The 18960-nt window shown below is 41.7% G+C and overlaps 1 protein-coding gene across 1 annotated transcript in view; it reads left to right on the top strand.

Annotated features, from left to right (window-relative positions):
* The window catches only part of LOC120880320 (histone H3.3C-like), a 54781-nt gene that overhangs the window by 30961 nt on the left and 4860 nt on the right, over positions 1–18960 (top strand). The gene's annotated exons all lie outside the window — the stretch shown is intronic.

The following is an 18960-nucleotide window of genomic DNA, read 5'->3' as shown; positions in this document are numbered from 1 at the left end:
ACAGTATAATTAATTAATAATGTACCAGCATTGTTTTGCTAATTTTACCAAATGTACTACAGTAATGTTCAATATAGTTAATAGGGGAATCTGGAGGGACTGAATATGGGAACTTTCTGTATTATCTGTTCAACTTTTATTTTAGTATGATTTGGTGCTAAATAATGTCTAATAACATTTAAAAATCTGGAAATGTGGCTTCAGGGATAGATCTATTTCAGCTAATATTCAAAAACCAGCTAAGGTCTAAACATGACTGAGGCCATCTTAACTATTAAACATAAACTGAATTTTGAGTTTTAAATTCATCATCACTTTATAGTTGTAAAACTACCAACTGGGAACTGCTGAGACGGAACCCCTGTCGCGGCTGATTGTCTCTCGCTCGCCGAGGGGCTGGGTTGGCGGACAGCAGGCTCACCTCTCCTCGGGACCCCTCGGCTCTGCTGAGGGAAGTTCCACTGCCTCTCTCTTTCTGCGGAGCACCCCCCGCAGAAACTGGCGCCCAACGTGGGGCGCGAAGCGGACGGACGGAGGTGGTGTCACCGTGCGGCTCTGAAAGAAGGAGCGACGAGGGACCCTAGGCTGGTCGCGGCGCGGAGCTCCCCTGTAGAGGAGTATCGCCCGAGGTAATCCGGATTTCAAGGTGGGCCCCCCTCTGCTTTGAGGGAAGTGGCAAAAAACTCTCCTGACTTATTTTCCTTCTCCTCTTCTTTTCTGATCCGTCTTTAATTCCTTTTTCGAGAGTTTCAGTGAACAGGCAAACGGTTGTGGAGGCGATTGATGAGTCCTGGCTAGGGCCACTCTCTGGCGGACTTTAAAGGCCCCTACAAGTGAGCCTCAGTAACTAGAGCCCGACCGGGTGAAACTCTCCTTTAATCATTCTTAGCTGAGGACGTGGCCTAGAATCTTCCCTGTGGGCACGGGTCAGGCACTTAAAGGCCATTAGGGCGCCTGCCACTTGAAGACTCCTGTGACAGGATAAGGGGGTCACGGAACAGGCTAGAAACCTCTAGGGTGCCCGCCCCCAGCAAGAAAACTTCCGTGCAACGACGCAGGCACATAAACAGTTCCAAAAGCATAGCACAAGCCCAACTTTCTGGCTGCCACCACTCCCGGTAGGATTTTTGGTGGTCGTCCTCAGTGACTTTTCTTTCTATTCTCTCTCGGCAGCATGGGAAATAACATTGGGAAATCTGATGAGCCTGCGCTAAAGGCACTGAGATATATGCTCATAAGCAGGGGACTTGAGATTTCTGACGCTCAGGCCATTAAGGTCTGGGGGACCATTGTACGGTTGGCCCCCTGGGTTGCTTCGGCCAATCTGTTCTCTTGGGACACTTGGGATCGAGTACAAACCCTTCCTAGGCAGTGAGAGGTTCAGTACGGTGAGGAGCCCCCCTTAGGGTTCTGTTTGACCATTTCGGCCCTCAAGCTCTGCTTTTCATGGAGCGAAGAACATGTCACTAATATGGGTGCCCCCAATTCAAAATCAGAAAAACAATGGGAAATTCCCTGGCCGATAGAGTGGCCTCCCTTACAATCCAAGCTTATAACTTACAAGATGGCTATGATCTTCACGATCTTACTCATATAAATTAGAGAGGGCTACATAAAAGGTTCCCACAGATCCCTATTAGAGAATTAAAGAAAATTATACATACTTGTAAATCCTGTCTTCCGTATTTACAAGTACCACTTTTACAGCCCCCAGGAGTAAACCCTCGAGGGCTAAAACCCAATGTGCTGTGGCAAACTGATGTGACCCATTATTCTCCTTTTGGAAAACTTAAGTATGTTTTTGTATCTATTGACATTTACTCTCATGCCTGCTGGGCTACTGCCCACACAGGAGAAAAAGCAAAACATGCTCAAAGCCATTTTTTACAATGTTTTGCGAGGTTGGGCCTTCCCCATCAAATAAAAACAGATAATGGCCCTTGCTTCATCAGCCAGAGCTTACAGAAATTCTTCCAACAATGGCACATTCGTCATAACACCGGAATCCCACATAACCCCCAGGGACAAGCCATAATTGAGCACCACCATCAAAATTTAAAGGCTCTATTACAAAAAACAAAAAGGGGGAATAAGCCCTCACCAGCAACTTGGAATGGCACTCTTTACTCTAAACATTTTAAATTTTTCAAAAAATGAACCGGTACCACGTTTTCAAAAACGTTGGTCTAACCAAGAAATAAAACCTGAAATACAAGTGAGATGGAAAGACCCCATCACTGGCCAGTGGAAGGGGCCCGATCCACTCCTTACAATGGGAAGAGGATTTGGATGCATATTCCCCACTGGGGACCCCAGCCCTATATGGGTGCCAGCAAGAAATCTTAAATTTACACCACAAGATAGAGGTCAAATCTCAAAATCTGACACAGATTAAAGAGACACTCACATATTGAGCCTAAGAACAAAAAGTTCTTGAGGCGATCTTTTCTTCCCTTTCAGATCATCGATGCGACGACCCTGATGGACACTGCTCCTGGTGATCATCGGATTACCTATCCTCTCCTTGCTGACATTCATCATTGCCATGGCTGTGCAACAGTTTTTAGAATCTTTGAAGCCTGGGTTTAATGACACACAAGGCCATCAACCATGAGGGTACAACAGTGTCAGCATCTGTGCTGGGAGTTCAACAAGCTCAGACCATTGAGGTTATAAACAACATATCCACTGCCTCTGCTCAAGGATTTCTAACCAGCTCGAACACCTGGGATTCACCATAATGGGACTCCAACAACAGCTTGATCTCCACGCCAGAGCGATCGAGACGTTGAGTGTTCTGGCATGCATAGACTGCGATGTGAAATACCCCAGCTTTTGTCTGACAGCTTTTCCAGTGTTAAATGAGACTCTAACAGGTGAAAAAGGGAGCAATGGATCTATGGGACTGGATACAAAGTCCATTTACCTTGTTTAAAAATGCCTTCTATTTGCTTGTTTTTGTTATTCTGCTTGTTGTAATGTTAAAGGTAAAAAACCTCACAGCCCGCAATAGGCGCTTACAGCAAAATAGTTATGCTTGCCCAGGTCATGGAAAAGGAGCCCCACTTTGGGCACCCACAAAACTCCTGGATTAATTTAGCCCTTCAAGAGGTTAATCGAGACAGATAAATAAAAGAGTTCTGATGCCCATCATCTAGAGAGATTCCGCCTAGCCCCCAAGAGGTGGCTGGATAGCCAATCAGGGTAAGACCCTCAGAGGAGGGCAACCTAAGACAGGCACAGCCGCGAGAGGGGCTGGCGAGGCTGGAGGTTGGCTGCCTACAGCTTTACACCTTGCTCTACAAAACATCAATATTATAAATGTCTCGAGGGCTTAAATAAAATAAAAAAGGGGGAGATGTGGGGCCCTAAATGGGAAACCCTAAAAAAGAAGGGCTAGCTTTGCGGTTTAGAGCTAAGATGGCACCTGGCGGAAGAGATGAGGGCGCGGCCTAAGCTGTCTGTCAAAACTTTTGATTGGCTCTCTTGATTTCTGTGCACGTAGACAGCGCGTGATCACCATAGACTCCTGTTATAATGATGGCACATGACGATTTGACCTTTAATGTGATTGGTGCAACTATGGAAAGTCCCTCGCAAACCCCTCCCTGCTTGCCTTTATAAACCAAGAGCTTACAACAATAAAGCAGAACTGCTTAGACGGAAAAAATAAATAAATAAAATAAATAAATAAAACTACCAACTGAGTCAGTCAATTTGAAGTTTCAAATAATCTATAGGAAGAATATGGCTTAGAATTTGTATGGTTCTTTCTTAAATATGGAACACTGAATGAACTAGAATAATCGCTCTTGAATGAACTTAGAGTCACTTTTCACAGTACCTTCTTCTGAGTCATTGATAGGGTGCACTCTCTTGTGTGGCCAGAAGTGGATTATTCTGGCCCAGCTAGTGGGTGATTTTCTTGACATTAGATGAATGTTTCTTCTTTCATCCATGAAGCAAGATCCTGGAAAATGAATTATAGCAGACAGAACTACTACCTTGATTTCAGAAGATGACAATGAAATTGCTAGTAATTGGCTCACAGGCCAGTCTTTGATCCCTTATTAACGGACAGCCCAGCAGAGCCTCCAGAATCAAAGTTGAACTTAGGAAGATCTTGCCTTTTAGGTTCTGTGGGCAAACACCTTTGTGTAGCAGAGACATTCTAGATATACGGCAAAGCACAGTGACCATGCCTGATGACCTGATTTCTAATCCCCTTTATTAGAAGCACATACCTGAGAAAGTGACACAGATTTCTCTGTACCCCAATTCCCTGTTCTGAGATGTAGAAATGTTAATATGACCCACATATTCATATTGTGGAAGTGACCAAAAATGATTCATTATAGGTAAAGCCTTAAGAAAAATAAAGGACGGCTGCTTCATGATTGTTTGATGAGTATTCACTTATTGAATGCCTGCAAGAATAAGCTAGGCATGTGCTAGTGGTTGAATCCAGAGAGGTGATTTGGATGGCGCCAGAGAAAGGGAGGAAGGAAGCTTTCTCTGCAGCCTAGGCACAGAAAGGATGCTTTACAGCTCACGAAGAACATCTATTACTGTCTCCTCTGATCCCCACATCAGTCCAGTTTCAGGTGAAAGCCATAAAAAGCAGGTGCTCTAATCCATGTTTTCAGTGGTAGACACTGAAATTTAGAGAAACTTTTCAAGAGTCACAACTATGATGACTGATGGATCTGGGACAGGAATGTACTTGCTTGCTGATGACAGAGTTCCCTGAATCCCTGAGAAGCACCCAAGACTGAGATAATGTGCTGCACCTTTGAATCAAGAGCTCCCCTCCCCTTGAGTGAAGTGAGTGAGTGAAGTCGCTCAGTCGTGCCTGAGTCTTTGCGACCCCATGGACTGTAGCCCAGCAGGCTCCTCCATCCATGGAATTTTCTAGGCAAGAGTACTAGAGGGGGTTGCCATTTCCTCCTCCAGGGGATCTCATGCTCAAATCCTCCCACCCCAGGTTTACGGCAGGTGAGACTTGAAGCCCCGAGGAGATGCCTGAGCCAAGATGACAGTCTACATCCTCTTCCAGTACGTTGCCTCCATGTTTCAATCCCTGATCCATATACAGGAGTTTCCTCCAAATAAATCCCCTCTAACGGACCAACATCACTGATTCAATGGACATGAGTTTGAGCAAACTCTGGGAAATGGTGAAGGACAGGGAAGCCTGGTGTGCTGCAGTCCATGGGGTCACAAAGAGTCGGACCTGACTTAGTGACTGAACAGCAACAAGGGACCAGAGGAAGTCCAGCTGCGGCCATCCTCCCCAGCATGCCCACATTGTCACTGTCTCCCATGGTACCTTCACAATGGCCAGGTGACTGCCTCAAGTGACCAGTGAGTGGTCTATCTGGTCTGAAGGGCTCTCAAGATGGCTTCTGAGCATCAGAGGGCTTCAGATCAGCCATCAGATGGCTTCACAATGGCCTAAGCCAAATGCCCCACTCTGCCAAGAATTATCTTCCCTGCAGCTGAGCAAACCTGTGTGAGCAGTTAATGTGAACTCCCCAGGGAGGTGGCCATCTGGGCTGGTGCTTTGGTGGTTTAGGACATCTAGTCTGTGATGCTGAATATCTCACTGACTTTCTGTCTAGGTACATGTTGAGCAGCCAAGGCCTGTTTGAGAATGGGCAGGAGATCAAGTCTTTCTTCACCAAAATCCAGTCTCTACTCTAGAAACATTTCCTCCATCTATAGATCCTGTAGAGGCAGGAACAGAGTACCGTACTCCCTTAGAGAGTTCCCTCCATATCCTCAGCCTGAACACCCTACCCCACATCAAACCTTCCCTCCTTCAGTTGCCAAATATTCATTCCTTAATTTGATGGCACTGTCTCTTACCACACTCTCAGGCAACACCCAAGGAGTCTATGATCCTGCCCTCATCAAACCATGGAAATCCTGCCTGGAAATCCCAGTTGCTTTCCATTCTAAAAATTCCTGTATTTCAACTGCCATTATTTGGTTTCAGATTTTGACATCTACATTCAGAAGAGCTGAGCTGTTTCCCTTTCCTGTGATGTCTATTGCAGGGGTGGCATCAAGATTCTCCTGCTTCAATGGGAGTTGTGTGATACAGTTCCTGTGTCTCTGCTCCAGAAGAGTGTGCACAAAATTGATGAATTAAGACACAGAATTTTTTCTTGACAGCAGAATTAAAAAGTTACTTTAAGTAATACAACAAAGTTAAATAATAGATTTATATCAATAAGTTTATATGTAGAGTGGTGGAAATGAAAAAAAATGGTGAGGAGAATATTTTCAAAGTTAATCTCCCATTTGAAGGAACAGCCTTTAGAGGATCAATATAATGTACCTAAAAATAACAATTCAGAGTTCCCATTTTCAAACACTCGAGGTGTGAAGGTGAAAGCTTCTCACCTGTTACCAAATTTGAACCTCTCAGCTCATAGACTGACAGCTGGAATGGAAGACAGGATGGGCATCATCACGTTACTATGGAAACCAGTCATCATAGAACTTTCAGAGTGAAGGCAACTCTGCCCACTCTGAGTCCACCTGCTCTGTCTAGACTAGTGTGTGTTCCCATGGACAAGTGTGGCATTTCAAAGTGAACATTTCATTTCAAAAATTGAATCCCAGCCTCACACATTATTGCTCTCTGATTAAGAAAAGAAGTTATGTGAGAGGAAAAGACCTCCCCAAATACCACTGATAAGTCAAAATTTTAGGATGAGGAGGAACAAAACATGGGGAAGACTATATAGGAAGGATGCTTTACTGCTCATGGAGAATATCTATTATCTTCTCATCTGATCCCTGCGATAGCCCAGTTGCAGGGGAAGACAAATGCAAAGCAGGGGCTATAATCCATATTTTTTCAGTGGAAGACTTCACAGTTTAGAATTACTTTCCAAGAGTCACAACAATGAGTGGATCTAGGGCAGGAATGTTCTTGGTTCCTCGAGGACAGAGATCTCTGAACCCCTGATATCCACCCAGAGCTGAGATCATGACCTAGAGCCTTGAATCAAGAGTCCCCCTCACTCTCTCCCTCAAATCCTCCTTCTGGTGAGTGTTGATGCCCCACGGAGATGTCTGAGCCAAGATAACCATCCAAAATCTCATCCAGCATTTTCATCCATCTTTCAATCCCTGATCAATGATAGAGGAGTTTCCTTCAGACAAAGCCCCTCTGAAGAACCAGGGGAAGGACAGCTGCCACGCTGCTACCCTCCCCAGCATTTACACATTGTCAGCTCTCTCTCAGGACACCTTCACAATGACCAGGTGACTACCTCAAGTCACCAGTGGTCCATTTGGCTCGCAAGATGGCTCAGAGTTCAGAACAGTCTAAACTAAATGCCATATGATGGCTCTGCCAAGAATTAGCTTCCTTTAGCTGACCAACCCTGGATGAGCTGTGAATGTGAACTCACTGGGGAGGTGGCCGTCTGGGCAGGTGCTTTGGTCATTTAAGAAATCTAGTCTGTGATGCTGAATATCTCACTGACTTTAGATCTAGGTATATGTTTGAGTAGCCTGGACCAAGGCCTGTCTGAGAATGGGCAGAGGCTCAAGTCTTTCTTCCCCAAAATCCAGTTTCTATAAACTCATCCTTCTATAGACCCTGTAGTAACAGGGACACAGTCCTGTATTCCCTTTGAGCGTCCCCTCCATATCCTCAGCCTGAACACCTCATCCCAGGACTCTCTTTGAGTACTGCAGACAGACACTCCTTCCCTGAACCAGTTGCCAAATGTTCATTCCTAAATTCAATGGCACTGTCCCTTCTTACCACACTCCCAGGTAACACCCAAGCAGCCTGTGATCTTGTCCTTATCAACCCATGGAAATCCTGCCTGGAAAGTCCAGGTTGCTTTCCTTTTTACATTTCCCTTGCTAATGTTTGGTTTCAGATTTTGACATCTACATTTGGAAGAGTTGAGCTGTAATTCCCCTTTTCTGTCTATTGCAGGGGTAGCATCAAGATTCTCCTGCTTCGATGAGAGCTGTGTGATATTTCTTGTGTCTGTGCTCTGCAAGTGTGTGTACAAAATTGGCACTAGGAATAGCATATTTTTCTAAATTTAGGAAAATATTTGAGGCAGCCAGCTTGATAGCAGAATTGTAAAAATACCTTAAGTAATACAACAAAGCTGTATAATAGACTTATAAGTCTATAGAAAAATTACAGTGGCAGAAATGGGAAAAAAAGGTGAGAAAAAATATATTTTCACTCAAAGTTAATCATCCATTTGAAGAAATAAACTGCCTTTAGAGTATCAATATAAACATACCTCCAAAACAACAATTCAGATTTCCCACTCTCAAACACTCGAGGTGTGAGGGTGACAGCTTCTCATCTGTCGCCAAATTTGAATCTCTCGGCTCCCAGAGTGACAGCTGGAATGGAAGGTAGGATGTGCATCATCACATTACCATGGAAACCAGTCATCATAGAACTTTCAGAGTGAAGGCTGGCCTGCTCTGTGCAGACTGTTGTGTGTTTTCATGGACAAGTGTGGCATTTCAGAGTCAACATTTTCCTTCAAAAATTGAATCCCAGGACCACACATTATTACTCTCTGATTAAGAAAACAAATTATATGAGAGGAAAAAGACCTCCCCAAATTGCCATTGAAATGTTCAGAGTGAAGAGAAAAACGAATATGTTGAGAATAAAAAGAAGTTTCATTCTTGGTGGAAATACCATTTTTACTATTTCTGAGTCAGTAGACATTTGTTTATCAAACAACTAAAATTTTTTCCAGATGAAAAGCAGCAATAATAGGAATTCAACTGTAAAATGTCACGTTCTCTCTCTGAGCATATACTTATCAACTTACATTAATCCTTGTCTTATTTGTTATCACTTTCTTTTTCTCTGAATGCAACTAAGTTTGTAGACTTGATTATGTCTCAGTCTCTGTGTATTCATTAAAAAAGTCCCTGTCATAGTGTATGCACAAGAGTGTGTAGTCAACGAGCTAAAATAATAGTGTATTTTCACCAGTGGGTTAAGTAAAAATATATAATTAAATTTTTCTTATACAAAGAATTTTAGATAACCCCAAACGGTAGGATTAAATATACGTTCTGGCTCAAAATTTAACACCTAATCACACCATTCCTATGTTAGGTCATGAAATCTAGCTATGAAAAGGTCAGTAGCAGCCCCACCCCCACCTCCAGCCTCGGTGCAAGTGAAAATTCTAGAAGATGAGAGAATTGCCATGTTTAAAACAAAGCAGGTAGTGTTCAAGTTTTGGAATGCTGTAGTACAAATCTCTATCATTGCTGATGCACCACACAAATCTGCAAGAAAGCAAATGGATCATTGATGAGGTATAACAAGACTATAGATGGTGTCATATTTTCTTCAGGATTGCCCTATCCCAATTGCTGTTTCTCAGAGTGATTGAACAAGGATGCAAAAGAAGAGGTAAAATAATACATCTCTAAATTAAGAATTTTATTGCTTCCCAGCTTGGTAGAAAAGAATATGTGTGCTACTGCTGCTGCTGCTAAGTCGCTTCAGCCGTGTCCGACTGTGTGACCCCATAGTCAGCAGGCAGCCTGGTGGGCTGCCTGCCCCGTCCTTGGGATTCTCCAGGCAAGAACCATGGAGTGGATTGCCATTTCCTTCTCCAATGCATGAAAGTGAAAAGTGAAAGTGAACTCGCTTAGTCATGCCTGACTCTTCGTGACCGCATGGACTGCAGCCAACCAGGCTCCTCCATCCATGTGATTTTCCAGGCAAGAGTACTGGAGTGGGGTGCCATTGCCTTCTCCGAATATATGCGCTGCTACTATGTATAAAATAGGTAACTAATGAGAACCTCAGTTCGGTTCAGTTCAGTTCAGTTCATTTGCCGTGTCCGACTTTTGCAACCCTACGGACTGCAGCACACCAGGCCTCCCTGTCCATCACCAACTCCCGAAGTTTACTCAAACTCATGTCCATCGAGTCAGTGATGCCATCCAACCATCTTATCCTCTGTCATCCCCTTCTCCTCCTGCCTTCAATCTTTCCCAGCAGGAGGGTCTTTTCAAATGAGTCAGTTCTTCACATCAGGTGGCCAAAGGATTGGAGTTTCAGCTTCAGCATCAGTCCTTCCAATGAATATTCAAGACTGATTTCCTGAATGGACTGATTGGACTGATTGGATCTCCTTGTAGTCCAAGGGACTCTCAAGAGTCTTCTCCAACACCACAGTTCAAAAGCATCAATTCTTCAGCGCTCAGCTTTCTTTAGAATCCGACTCTCACATCCATACATGACTACTGAAAAAACCATAACCTTGACTAGACAGATCTTTGTTGGCAAAGTAATGTCTCTGCTTTTGAATATGCTGTCGAGGTTGGTCATAACTTTTCTTCCAAGGAGCAAGCGTCTTTTAATTTCATGGCTGCAGTCACCATCTGCTGTGATTTTGGAGCCCAAGAAAATAAAGTCTGTCACTGTTTGCACTGTTTCCACATCTATTTGCCACGAAGTGATGGGACCAGATGCCATGATCTTCGTTTTCTGAATGTTGAGTTCTTAAGCCAACTTTTTCACTCTCTTTTTTCACTTTCATCAAGAGACTCTTTAGTTTATCTTTACTTTCTGCCATAAGAGTGGTATCATCTGCATATCTGAGATAACTGATATTTCTCCCAGTGATCTTGATTCCAGCTTGTGCTTCATCCAGCCCAGCGTTTCTCATGATGTACTCTGCATAGAAGTTAAATAAGCAGGGTGACAATATACAGACTTGACGTCCTCCTTTCCCTATTTGGAACCAGTCTGTTGTTCTATGTCCAGTTCTTGCTGTTGCTTCCTGACCTGCGTACAGATTTCTCAGGAGGCAGGTCAGGTGGTCTGGTATTCCCATTGCTTTAAGAATTTTTCAGAGTTTGTTGTGGTCACTGTATAGCATCGAGAACTCTACTCATGTTCTCTGGTGACCTAAATAAGGAAATCTAAAAAATAAGGGATATATGTCTAGGCATAGCTGATTAACAGAAATTAACACAACATTGTAAAACAACTATACTCCAATAAAAAAATTTTTTTTAAAAGAAAAGTGTGTGTAGATAGGAAACTTGAGGTATGAAATAAAAAAGAATTAGGGAATATATTATGAAAAATATACTTATCTGAGGAGAGGAACAGCATTCAAAAGACAACACTGAAAAACAGTTAAGATTTCCATTCTTGGAAAATGATGGGAACAGAGGATTTCCCTTCATCCTGCCACCTGAGTATCTGTGGTAAATGAAGAAGACATGAATAAACGTAGGAAAACGCCTTGAGAAAAATGCTTGTCAGAGTGTCAGTGCTATATAACTGTTCAGTTATTAAATGTGGAAGAAATACAGACACGTAACAGTTGTTGCTTCCAGATACAAACCCAGGAGAGGAAGGAGAGAGATTGTAGTGTACGAGCTATGGCACCTCCTGAACTTGCACATTTGTGTTATTTTTCTTGCTCTTAAAGTGATTTTTAATGAACTGACCTTCAGAACTGTGGCATTGAATGCCCACTTTATTTGCTCATGGTCTCATGTCAAGGAGTTTACACAGGGCGCAGTGGGAAAGGCTCTTTTCTGCTCTGTGATGCTGGGCCCTCAGTAGAGAAGGCTCTGGGCTGAGGGATCAGGACAAGGAGAAGCTAGAATCCTCTGGAGGTAACCTCATTCCCGTGTCTGCAGTTGAAGCAGGATTTTCGGGAGCACTGCCATGATAGCTCCCCACGGGGCCTGGACTTCCTGCACCAGGGTGGGCTCAGGGCAGTCAGAGCTCTTACGTGGTGGCTGAGGGCACCACAGGGAGTGACCTGAGTGGCCACAGAGCCCTCGCGCCTTTTCAAGCGAAACCGCGGCTGTTGTAACGTGTCATTTCCAGGAGCGCAAGGAAAAACCTGTCTGAGGTCAAGATGAGTGGACAGACAAGGCCCTGTCGATAAGGTCCTCATCTCGACCTTATAAATACTTGAGGGAAAGGCAAAACTAAGCCAGAGAAAAATCTGATGACTTGATAAGAAATGCACTGCTGATCATCTTGTAGATTTGTCCCTTACTGTGTGACCCTGGATTATTTCATCATCAGGAACATTTGAATGAATTAAGAAGCAAAAAAAAAAAACAAAAACAAATCTTTTACACATTCCCTATAAAACCTCCTTATTAATACCTGATTTACCATTCTACATTTTTATGAGAAATAAGTATACTAATGACCATAAGGCACAGCTTCTGGATGTTTTTATATATGAAATAATATAATGACTATTCTTACAATGGTAAGAATATGAGGGGCTGGAAATAACATTTAGGCATGCCAGACTTCCTCTGTTGGCTTAAGATCCCACCCGGACACCCCCATCCTTAAATACATGTGAATGGCTGCTTCTTCTTCATTTTCAAACATATTTTCCTGAATAAAGTTAAAGAAACTTTATTAAAAGTAGGACTTTCCAGGTGGTCCAGTGGTTAAGACTCCACACTTCCACTGCAGGGGACACAGGTTAGATCCCTGATATGGGAACTAAGGTACCACATACTGCGTGGTGCAGCCAAAATAAATCCATATGTTTTTTTTTAATGATGATATAAGCTATAGGGTATTAGGGTTGTAACCAAACCCACTAGTGAGTACCTAACATCATTTATTTCTCACTGAAAAGATTTCCTATAGAATATAATTTGCTAGCTACGAGAGTGTAATCAAAAAGGTCTTGCTCTCAGTTTTAAATCTAAAATTTATCTGTTATGTGACACTGTATAGATTATTTCATGCTTTTTGCCTGAGTATTTTATATGTAAGATTGAATTAACCATGTCACCTACTTTCAGCAATGTTCTGAGTATTAAATGAGATTTTGTTTAAAAGCTAATTTCAGTTTTGGTGCATGTTAGGGGTTCAATAAATCAGAGCGAGTAAATAGCTGTAAAACAGTGACAATGGTAGCCACAGCATTAGTAACAATACTCAACCATACCTCAGCAGTATTGCAAGTATAGTAGTATAGTATTGCAAGTAGTGCAAGTATACCTCTTGCACTATACTTTGATTTTGTGACTAGATAGTTAATTCTTTGTCTTTTTTCAAACATGATATCTTCACATGTAATGTGGTTGGCTGAAGTCTGTAAAGTGTTTATATCTGTAATCATCCATAGATAATCTGGAATAATTTAATAAATTATAGTTCCTTTGCTGACTAGTAAACACTATGCTCTTTCTCAGCCTGTGAGTTTATTCTCTACTCTTTTTATAAGATAGATTATCAGAGAGAATCTTTATGAGAAACAATCACCTAAAAAAAACATAATTCACTCTTGTTATTTGGTTGCTCAGTCGTGTCTGACTCTTTGGGACCCCATGGATTGCAGCATGACAGGATTCACTCTTGGATGACACTTTGTTCTTTTTTGGAAGCATGGTTAATTAGAGTAATTTTAGAAATATTCAATATGGTAGAACTGAATAATAATACATGAAGAAAAACCCAGAGTATTTTTAAAAAGCCTTTATTTATGACTTTTCTAAGTAGAAACAGAACATTGCTAAGTAGACATTCACCAAATAACTTAATAGAATTAAGAGAAAAATAACATTATCTTACCAGCATGACGTATTAATAGCCAGCCCAGTGTTGGGACTGAAAGGCCAAAAGGATAGTACTTGATACTTGAAATTACCTAAATAATTTACTAAATATAGACATCTGTTTCTATATATATCAAATTTATGTAATCACATAGGAATTTGAGGCTATTTCTTAATTAAAATTCTACTTATTCAAGCATTTATATTAAACGAAACAGTATAAAACTAAATATTTAGTATCTGATCAGTCTTCCTTGATAAATGGTGCTTCAACAGCTAGAGAACCTACTCAATACAAAGGAGGTAAGATCTGCAGAAAATATAATCTGAGCTTTAGATTTTAAGTTCTAATAGGATCAAAAAGAATTTTTAAACCCTAGGAATAATCTTAACAAAGAAGATGAGAGATCTTTACAAACTATAGGACACTGATGAAAGAAATTAAGGATTACAAAATAAATGAAAATGAAAAGGTACTCTATGCTCGTTGATTGGAAAAATTAATATTGTGGAACTGTCCGTGTTACCCAAAGCAATCTACAGATTCAATGTAAGCCCTACCGAAATTCCAAAAGCATTTTCTACAGAAATAGACGAAACAGTTCTAAAATGTGCATGGACCCACAAAAGACCCAAATAGCTGAAAGAGTTTTGAGTAAAAAGAAAAGCTGGAGGCATTACGTTCTCTGACTTTAAAGGATACTAAAAGCTATAGTAATCAAACAATTGATTTTATTGACTATGCTAAAGCCATTGACTGTGTGGATTACAACAAACTGTGGAAAATTCTTAAAGAGATAGGAATACCAGACCACCTGACCTGCCTCCTGAGAAATCTGTATGCAGATCAAGAAGCAACAGTTAGAACTGGACATGGAACAAGACTGGTTCCAAATTGGGAAAGCAGTACGTCAAGGTTGTATATTGTCACCCTGCTTATTTAACTTCTATGCAGAGTACATTATGTAAAATGCCAAGCTGGATAAACACGAGCTGGAATCAAGATTGCCAGGAGAAATATCAATAACCTCAGATACGCAGATGACACCACTCTTATGGCAGAAAGTGAAGATAAACTAAATAGCCTCTTGATGAAAGTGAAAGAGGAGAGTGAAAAGGCTGGCTTAAAACTCAGCATTCAGAAAACTAAGATCATGGCATCTGGCCCCATCACTTCATGGCAAATAGATGGGGAAACAACGGAAACAGTGGCCGACTTTGGTTTCTTGGGCTCCGAGATCACTGCAGATGGTGACTGCAGCCATGAAATTATAAGGTGCTTGCTCCTTGAAAGAACAGTTATAACCAACCTAGACAGCATTTTAAAAAGCAGAGACATTACTTTACCAATAAAGGTCCATCTAGTCCAAGCTATGGTTTTTTTCAGTAGTCGTGTGGATGTGAGAGTTGGACCATAAAGAAGGCTGAGTGCCCAAGAATTGATGCTTTTGAACTGTGGTGTTGGAGAAGACTCTTGAGAGCCCCTTGGACTGCAAGGAGATCAGACCAGTCAATCCTAAGGGAAACCAGTCCTGACTATTCATTGGAATGCCTAATGCTGAAGCTGGAACTCCAATCCTTTGGCCACCTGATGTGAAGAACTGACTCATTCGAAAATACCCTGATGCTGGTAAAAAAAATGAAGGCAGGAGGAGAAGGGAATGACAGAGGATGAGATGGTTGGATGGCCTCACCGACTCAATGGGTATGAGTCTGAGCAAGCTCCGGGAGTTGGTGATGGACAGGGAAGCCTGGTGTACTGTGGTCCATGGAGTCACAAAGAGTCGGACATGACTGAGCAACTGAACTGAATCAAAGCAATATTGTATTGACATCAAAACAGACACATGGATCAATGGAATAGAATAGAGAGCCTGGAAATATGTTTGCACATCAGTGATCAACTAAAGGAGCCAAGATACAGTGAAGAAAGAATAGTTTCTTCAGTAAATGATGTTGGAGAAAATAGACAGCCACATGCAAAAAAGGTAACCAGACCCCTATCTTACGCCATACACAAAAATCAATGCAAAACAGATTAAATATTTGGACATGAGACCCAAACCATGAAATTCCTAGAAGAAAATGTCAGAAGTAAATTCCATGACATCAGTCTTGGCAAGAGTTTTTTGGATTTGACAACAAAAGCAAAACAAAAGCAAAAATAAATGAGAAGACCACATCAAACTTAAAACCTTCTGCACAGGAAACAATTTTAAAAATGAAAAGGCAACCCACAGAATGAGAGAAAATATTTGCAAATCATACATCTGATAATAGGTTAATATCCAAAATGCATGTAATCATGCAGTTCAATGGTGGGGAAGCAATATGATTAAAAAATGGACAAAGGACCAAAATAGACATTTTCCCGAAGACATACAACTGGCCAACAGGTGCATGAAAAGGTGCTCAGCATCACTAAGCAACAGGAAGTACAAATCAAAACTGTAGTGAGATGTAACCTTATAACTGTCAGAAAGCTTATCATCAAAAAGATAAGACACTCCAAGTATTACAGAGGATGTGGAGATAAGAGAAACCCCGTACACTGTTGGTGCGAATGGACTTTGGTACAGCCATTATGGAAAACATTATGGTGTTTCTTCACCATAATGTTAATGTTTTCTTAAATCAAAAACGGAACTACAGTGTGATCCAGTAATTCCACTTCTGAGTGTTCATCCAAAGGACATGAAAACAGGGTATCAAAGAGATGTCTCACTACCATGTTCATTGCAGCATGATTCCCATTAGCCAAGGTATGTGTGTCTATGTGGTAAGTCCCTTCAGTTCAGTTCAGTTCAGTTCAGTCGCTCAGTCGTGTCTGACTCTTTGCGACCCCATGAATCGCAGCACGCCAGGCCTCCCTGTCCATCACCAACTCCCGGAGTTCACTCAGATTCACGTCCATCGAGTCAGTGATGCCATCCAGCCATCTCATCCTCTGTCATCCCCTTCTCCTCCTGCCCCGAGTCCCTCCCAGCATCAGAGTCTTTTCCAATGAGTCAAATCTTTGCATGAGGTGGCCAAAGTACTGGAGTTTCAGCTTCAGCATCATTCCCTCCAAAGAAATCCCAGGGCTGATCTCCTTCAGAATGGACTGGTTGGATCTCCTTGTAGTCCAAGGGACTCTCAAGAGTCTTCTCCAACACCACAGTTCAAAAGCATCAATTCTTCAGCACTCAGCCTTCTTCACAGTCCAACTCTCACACCCATACATGACTGCTGGAAAAACCATAGCCTTGACTAGACGGACCTTAGTCGGCAAAGCAATGTCTCTGCTTTTGAATATACTGTCTAGGTTGGTCATACTTTTCTTCCAAGGAGTAAGCAGTCACCATCTGCAGTGATTTTGGAGCCCCCCAAAATAAAGTCTGACACTGTTTCCACTGTTTCCCCATCTATTTCCCATGAAATGATGGGACCGGATGCCATGATCTTCATTTTCTGAAGGTTGAGCTTTAAGCCAACTTTTTCACTCTCCTCTTTCACTTTCATCAAGAGGCTTTTGAGTTCCTCTTCACTGTCTGCCATAAGGGTGGTGTTGTCTGCATATCTGAGGTTATTGATATTTCTCCTGGCAATCTTGATTCCAGCTTGTGTTTCTTCCAGTCCAGCGTTTCTCATGATGTACTCTGCATAGAAGTTCAATAAGCAGGGTGACAATATATAGCCTTGACATACTCCTTTTCCTATTTGGAACCAGTCTGTTGTTCCATGTCCAGCTCTAACTGTTGCTTCCTGACCTGCATACAGATTTCTCAAGAGGCAGGTCAGGTGGTCTGGTGTTCCCATCCCTCTCAGAATTTTCCAAAGTTTATTGAGATCCACACAGTCAAAGGCTTTGGCATAGTCAATAAAGCAGAAATAGATGTTTTTCTGGAACTCTCTTGCTTTTTCCATGATCCAGCAGATGTTGGCAATTTGATCTCTGGTTCCTCTGCCTTTTCTAAAACCAGCTTGAACATCAGGAAGTTCACGGTTCACGTATTGCTGAAGCCTGGCTTGGAGAATTTTGAGCATTACTTTACTAGCATGTGAGATGAGTGCAATTGTGCGGTAGTTTGAGCATTCTTTGGCATTGCCTTTCTTTGGGATTGGAATGAAAACTGACATTTTCCAGTCCTGTGGCCACTGCTGAGTTTTCCAAATTTGCTAGCATATTGAGTGCAGCACTTTCACAGCATCATCTTTCAGATTTGAAATAGCTCCACTGGAATTCCATCACCTCCACTAGCTTTGTTCGTAGTGATGCTTTGTAAGGCCCTCGTGCCCAACTCTGCGACCCTGTGGACTGCAGCCTGCCAGATGCCTCTGTCCATTGGACTCTCCAGCAAGAGTACTGGGTTGCTGTGCCCTCCTCCAGGGGCTCTTCCTGACCCAGGGATCGAACACTTGTCTCTTATGTCTCCTGCATTGGCAGGAGGGTTCTTTATAGAAGCAACCTAAGTCCATCAAAGGATGAATGAATAAAAAGCCACACACACATACTCAATGGAATATTAACCAGCCATGAAAAAGAAGGAAATCCTTCCATTTTCAAAAACATTGATGGAATTTGGGGACATTGTGCAAAATAAAGAAGACAGACTACATGCTATCACATATATGTGGAATCTGGGAGGGGGGTGGAGTGTCAAATTCATAGAAATAGAGAGTAGAAAAAATGATTTCTATGGGCTAGAGGCTGGGCAATAACAAGAGAGTGGTAAATGTTCCAGTGACTAGATTACAGTGACGAGATTAATAAGGTTTCAGGATCTGATGTAAAACATGGTGACTATAGTTGATAACACTGTATTTGTAACTGAAATTTGCTAAGAGTAGAATTTGTATTTTCAAATAAAAAAATACAAAAAAAGAGATAAATATTTGAAGTGATGGATGAGAATTCTTTTACCATGTATATGTATGTCAAACCACCATGACATACACTTTAAATCTTCTACAATTTTATGTCAATTATGCTTTAGCAAAGCTGAAATTATAGATTTATTAATAAATAAAATTCAAAGAATGAGATTTAAGATCTTTTCACTGGCTTTTTTTCAGTCATTAGCTTAGTCATAATTTATTCTCTAAAAACATAACCAAACCAAGAAATACACTTCATATTTACTGAGACCAATTTGAGCCAGACTTTCTGATAAGAACAGAAGTTGGAAACAAAATGGAAAATAAGATTTGATGGTGAATTGATACAAACTTACATACTAGCTCTGTAGAAATGGTTGTGAAAACTCCGGCAAGACATTTGCTTAATCTGAATCTCCATTTTCACATGTATCTATTTAAAATAACAAGAAAGTGTTGTTGTAACCACTGAACTTGGGAAAATATTTTGAAAACTGAGAAAAACTTCTATGGAAA

Source organism: Oryx dammah, unplaced genomic scaffold (genome assembly GCF_014754425.2).
Source record: "Oryx dammah isolate SB20612 unplaced genomic scaffold, SCBI_Odam_1.1 HiC_scaffold_21, whole genome shotgun sequence".
NCBI lineage: Eukaryota > Metazoa > Chordata > Mammalia > Artiodactyla > Bovidae > Oryx > Oryx dammah.
Note: the sequence above shows the minus strand (reverse complement) of the source record. Positions and strands in the feature narration are given on the sequence as shown.